At 59.5% G+C, this 6,000-nt stretch overlaps 1 pseudogene; it reads left to right on the top strand.

The window, feature by feature from the left end:
* The first annotated feature begins 2,013 nt into the window (after positions 1 to 2,013).
* Positions 2,014 to 6,000, top strand: part of LOC127487836 (golgin subfamily A member 2-like) — a 99,397-nt pseudogene continuing 95,410 nt past the window's right edge.

Below are 6,000 nucleotides of genomic sequence, written 5' to 3'. Positions count from 1 at the left end.
CCCAACCCAACCCAACCCAAACCCCAACCCAATCCCGCACCACCCTACCCTACCCAACCCAAACCCAACCCAACCCAACCCAACCCAACCCAACCCCTAACCCCAACCCAACTCTAAACCCCCAACCCAACCCAACCCAACCTAACCCCCAACCCAACCCCAACCCCAACCCAACCCAACCCAACCCAACCCAAACCCAACCCAACCCAACCCAACCCAACCCTAAACCCAAACCCTAAAACCCAAACCCAACCCAACCCAACCCCCACCCCACCCCACCCCACCCTCACCCTTCACCCCCCAACCCAACCCAACCCAAACCCAACCCCAACCCAACCCTACCCCAACCCAAACCCCCCCCCCCTGGCTCTGCTCTGGCCCTGGCCCTGGCCCTAGCCCTAACCCCAACCCTAACCCTAACCTAACCCTAACCCTAACCCTAATCCTAACCCTAACCCCTAACCCTAACCCTAGCCCTAGCCCTAGCCCTAGCCCCAACCCCAACCCTAACCCCAACCCTAACCCGAACCCAACCCAACCCGAACCCTAACCCTAACCCCAACCCTAACCCGAACCCGAACCCCAACCCAACCCGAACCCCAACCCCAACCCTCAACCCTAAACCCGAACCCGAACCCGAACCCCAACCCTAACCCGAACCCAACCCTAACCCGAACCCAACCCGAACCCTAACCCTAACCCTAACCCTAAATCCTAACCCGAACCCAACCCTAACCCCAAATCCTAACCCAAATCCTAACCCTAACCCAACCTGAACCCAACCCGAACCCTAACCCTAAACCCAACCCAACCCTAACCCAACCCAACCCAACCCAACCCAACCCGAACCGTAACCCTAACCCTAACCCTAACCCTAACCCTAACCCTACCTCTCCCTTCTCCACCTCTCACCATAGGAAAACAATGAGGACCTGAAGCAGCACACCCCTGAGCTCCGAGAGGCTTCGAGTCCTCGTGATAGAGAAGACCCTGCAGCCAAGCATGGAGAGCTGGGGAAGAAGCTGGGAAATGTCTCGTCTGCTGTTGCAACAAGCAAGAGGCTGCAGCCCATAGAGCCCCAGCCCTAGCCCGCTGGGCCCACCATCCCCAGGGACTGTCAGGGAGGCCCCCAGCCAACAGATGCACAATTCTGGATATTTATTCTGGTCCTGACCTAGAATCCTCCCTGAAATTGCAAGAATTCTGCGCAGAGAGCTCCTGCCCAGACCTGTACACATCAGAATCTCAGTGATACAGCTTTTCAGAAATTTGTATTTAAGCATCTCAGTTTCCATTGGAAAGGCAAAGGCAGACAGAGATGGAGACATTCCTCCACTAGTTCATCTCCCAAATTCCTGCAACAGCCAGGGCTGGGTCAGGCGGTAGCCAGTGGCTTGAAACTCAATCCAGACCTCCTGTGTGGGTGTCGGGAACCCCGGAGGCTGTCACCTGCTGCTTCCTAAGTTGCACAGTACAGAAAGCTGGGTGGGAAGTACAGCAACCATGACTGGAGCCAGGCACTCCGCTTGGCATGTGGGAATGCCTAGTAGCCACCTACACACTGTACCACACACACCCCCAAACCATTGTTTTATCCATCCATTGGTATGGCTAGCCCTGGGAGCCTGTTTGCTTCCTCCAGGAGCCCCCAGCCAACACTTTACCTCCTTCTCTGTGACCCTGAGTCCTGTGAGGGCTGTGGGGGCTCTCCAGTTCTCACCTTGTGCTCCCCATTCAGTCCTCTAGCTAGTGTGGGGTCTCTGGATAGTAAGGAGCAGCTTGCAGGCCACTGAGGAGGCCCGGCTGGAGAAACACGTGCAACAGGTGAGGCTTGGCTGGAGGAGGGGGCTAAGGGAGGAGGGGACTAGAGCCCCAGGCGGCCAGGAGCAGGTGAGGATCCGCGATGCTTCCTTCCAAAACTTCTGCATCCATTCTTGAAGTTGCTGGAGACGCAGAGACAACTGCGAATGGACAGGGACCGAAATATAGAGGGCCTGCAGGGAAGAGCATGCCATGCGGCAGGAGAAGATGCGTCAGATGTCTGCCAAGGTGAGGCAGGCCTTTGTGGACATCTCACTTGATCTTTCTGGACGCCTTGGTAAATGGTAACAGCAAGTGCACCTGCTGGGGCCTCCAGAAAGAGGTGGCTGCGTGTTTGGGTTTTAGGGGGCAGCGTCAGTGCAGAGGGAAGCAGTGGCCCCCCACTCATGGCTCTTTTCCCTGTGCTGGGCAGCTGCACACGCTGAGGGAGGGAGAAGGAGCGCAGCCCCTGAGTCAGGTGCGGGAGCTGGCCAAGCTCAAGAGCCAGATGGGTGAGCAGGGGCAGAGGTGGCCTGGGAGCAGGATGGGTGTCGGGTGCCCCAGCGAGGGGTGCTGTGGCAGAGGGAAGCAGGTCTGTGCTGGTGGATGGCAAGTCTTGTCATCTCTGAGCTTCGGTGACCTCATCTGTAAATAGAGGTGGCGTACCCACTGTCTGCCATGTACAGTCAAGCACTCTGTGTCATGGCTTGGAAGGGTAATGACCATCTGAATATGGAAAGTCGTTAGCCAAGAAGCCAGCACCGGGGTGGGGGCAAGCAGTTTTCCTGGGGAGCTAAGGACCAAGCAGGAGCTTTTTGAAAACCCCCTGGCGGGGCCCCTGATGGCTGCTTTCTCAGCTGAGCCTCCCCACCCCAGAGTCCCCAGCTCCCCCGCGGGGTCAGAGGCAGAACAACAGCTGAGGCGCAGGCTGAGCAGCTGCAGAAGGAGCTGGAGAGCCTGGCGGGACAGCTGCAGGCCCAGGTGCAGGACAACGCAGGCCTGAGTCACCTGAACCAGCCGCAGGAACAGCGCTGCGCAGCTGGAGCGGGAGGCGGAGCTGTGGGGCAGCCAGGCTGAGGAGGGCAAGCAGAGCGACCGCGTGACCATAGCTGCCGCCCTGCAGAACCGGGAGCCAAGGAGCAGCTGGCCGAGCTGGGAGATAGCTTTGTGAGATTGGTGCATTCGGCCACCCTGGGCAAGGTCTCTGGTACAAAACACTTCCCTCTGGGCCTTCACTTCCCTCCCTATCAACTGGGACGGCGAGCCTAGGCAGGCACCCTGTGAGCCAGGACCCTGCTCAAATGTCTGTCGGAGGAGAGGGGCTGAGTTTCCGGCCTCCTGGCACTGTGGGAGGTGGGCACCTGGTGCTGGGATCTGGATGTTTGCTTCTGTAGGTGCAGAGCAATGACAACATGGAGCCTCACTAGCTTCTGCGTAGAGCAGCACGTCAAGAATGAGCTGGCATTGAACTCGGCCAGCTGCAGGAGAAGCTGGGGGAGCTGAAGGAAATGGTGATGCTCAGCCCGACTGTGAAGGACTGGGCCATGGGGACAAGCCCTGGGGAGGGCAGTGCTAGGCCCAGGAGGGAGGCCACTCCAGTCTGGAGTGACAGGTGACCTCCATGCTGACTGTCCTGCTGACTCTTAGAGCTGGTAGCCCTAGGCTCCTCCCAGGTCTGGACATCATTGTCCCAGAGAGAGGGTGTCAACCAGCTCCACGGTCACTACACAAGGGCTACCCTTTGCTAAGCGCTCAGATTCCCAACAAAGGGAACTTAGCATTTTTCCCCATACAGGTGTTGAGGATTAGCTGAGATTGTGCATGTAAAGTATTAGGCACAAGTGGACCCCAAAGACATGCCTTCCCTGTAGCATGGGCCCTCAAGTTAAAGTGATGGGAAAGAAGGGGATGAGGTGTGAGGCTGGGTGCAGGAGAAGCGGGCTGTGCCACCCCCTGCAACCAATGGAATCGGTAGCAAGCCACCATCTGCCCTCATGTTCCCCCCACCACCCTTGGGTCTTCCCGCAGATGTAGCCAAAGAGCCATGAGGCTCAGGGTCTGCACTAAAGGCACAAGTACCTGGTCCACCTGCACCAGTACGTGGCTTCCTACCAACAGCTGAGCTTAGAGAAGGAAGGGCTGCACAAGAGATTCTACTGTAGAGGAGCTCATGGCTCTGGCTGCAGCATGAGGGGTGTAGGGCAAGGTGGCGGTCCAGGTGGCTCCACAAGAGCTGCAGGAGACCCAGGTGAGGGGCTGGTGTGAGTGTGGGGTGGGGCCCCGAGTGGGAGGACCTTGCTACCTTTGTGCCTTTCTCACTTTTCCTGGCTCCTTAGGAGTGCCTGGAAGCTGCCAGCTAGCTAAGGACCAGCAGCTGCAGCCTGGGCTAAGCTCTTGGCTCTCCCGGGAGAGGGGTGAGTTGAGGCTCCCATGGGGAGGTGACACAGCCTGTGGAGGGAGGTGGGGGTCTTGGCAGGCACAGCATTGAGCTCAGAGAGACTCAAAGGACGGCTGGCCCTCTCCCTCTGGGCAGTGGCTGCCTTGGGTCTCCCAGGGAGGGTGGGCACTGAGGGGAGCCCTGAGCTTTTCTCCTTCACTCACTGGATCATCAGGGTCCCCTCTGGCTGTCCCTCAGGAGGAGATGGGGGAGGAGGAAATTCCCCCAGGCCAAAGTGCCTGTCCTGGAAGACCTGGAGAGCCGAGAGGCCATGGTAAGCCAGGCTGCCTGTGCCCCCTCCATCCCACCTTTCCCTGCCTCCCTCAGTGATCCCTCCCTTATATCTTCACACACACACTCCCCGCCACCTTTGATTTCCCTTGACCTCACACCTAACCTGGGAGCCAGTAGCAGATACCATTCCACCTAGGGAACAGCAGGCACTCCTGCATGCACATAACTCATTCACCTCTTGCTCTTAGGTGACATTTTTTAACGTTGGCTCTTTCCCGAGCTGAGGAAGAGCGGACCCGGCCCGCAGGGAGCTGAGGGAGCAGAAGGCCGACTGGCTGGCACCTGGCTCTCCTCTTTGCCGTGCTATCGCAGGGGGAGCCAGAGGGAAGAGCATCAGCCCGCTGGGACTGGGGGTGGACTCTGTGTCTGGGGAGACCCACCAGGCCCCTCCAGGGGGCTATAGAGAAGCTGCAGGGGGAGGGGTTCTCTTCCCTGCCATGGGCCAGGAAGGGTGGGGAGTGGGCTAGGACCGCTAAGCCCTGACCCTATCGCTGCGGCCCCAGCACTGCTTTCTGCAGGTGATGGGGGAGAAATCGGAGCTGTGAGAGCAGGTGGAGGAGCCAGAACACTGCTGCATCCAGCTCTCTGGAGAGACGGACACCATCGGTGAGCCAGGGAGCTTCGAGGGCCCTTGCAGGGGGAGGAGCTGCATGGGGGCTGGGTGAGCCCCACCCTCTGAGCGGTACCCCCGCGGTCCCGTCTCTTTGCAGGAGAATATTGCCCTTTACCAACATCAGAGGGCAGTGCTGAAGGAGCGGCACCGGGAGAAGGGGAGGGAGAGTACATCAGCCAGCTGGCCCAGGACAAGGAGGACATGAAGGGGTAGGGGCCCTGGGCCCTGCTGCCTCTTGGGGGCAGGGGGTGAGGACGAGGCAGGGGCGCTGAGCACCTCTCCTTCCAGATCAAATCCTGCAGCTGCAGGAACTGGTGCTGCAGCTTGTGGGCGAGCGCATGAGTGGCAGGGCAGAGCCTGGCTGCCCCCACAGACTGCGCTGACCATCCCCTCCTGGGTCCCCAGCCCTCCAGGATGCTGCTACCCTGCAGGCTGGTGAGGGAGAGCGCCCCTGGGGACAGGGAGGGCTGGCAGGAGCAGAGATACTGGCGCTCGCTCGAGTCCTCCCTCTCTTTCAAAGATCTTGGAAGGTGAGCCCCGCCCCACACCATGGAGCCTGTGCGAGGAGAGGCTGGGGAGGGGGTCTCCTCCCAGAACCCTCCTGTGCACAGGGCAGGTAGCTACTGGGGGAGATCCAGCACCTCCATGAGCGCCCAGGCTTGGGGCACCAACCCCTGCATCTCCTTCTTCTACGGGCTGATGAAGATGACGACATTAAGATCAGATCGCCCAACACCAGATGCCGTCAGCCCAGGGAGCCCCAACCCCCCTTCCTTCCCACTCCACCCCTGCTAGCCACCCTATCCCCCTGTCATTCCTTCCCAGTTCCTTCCCTCCTTAGCCAGAACCCCTGGAT

The sequence above is a fragment of the Oryctolagus cuniculus genome, chromosome 5 (genome assembly GCF_051225735.1).
Source record: "Oryctolagus cuniculus isolate XC-2025 breed Fujian yellow rabbit chromosome 5, ASM5122573v1, whole genome shotgun sequence".
Classification (NCBI taxonomy): Eukaryota; Metazoa; Chordata; class Mammalia; order Lagomorpha; family Leporidae; genus Oryctolagus; species Oryctolagus cuniculus.
Note: the sequence above shows the minus strand (reverse complement) of the source record. Positions and strands in the feature narration are given on the sequence as shown.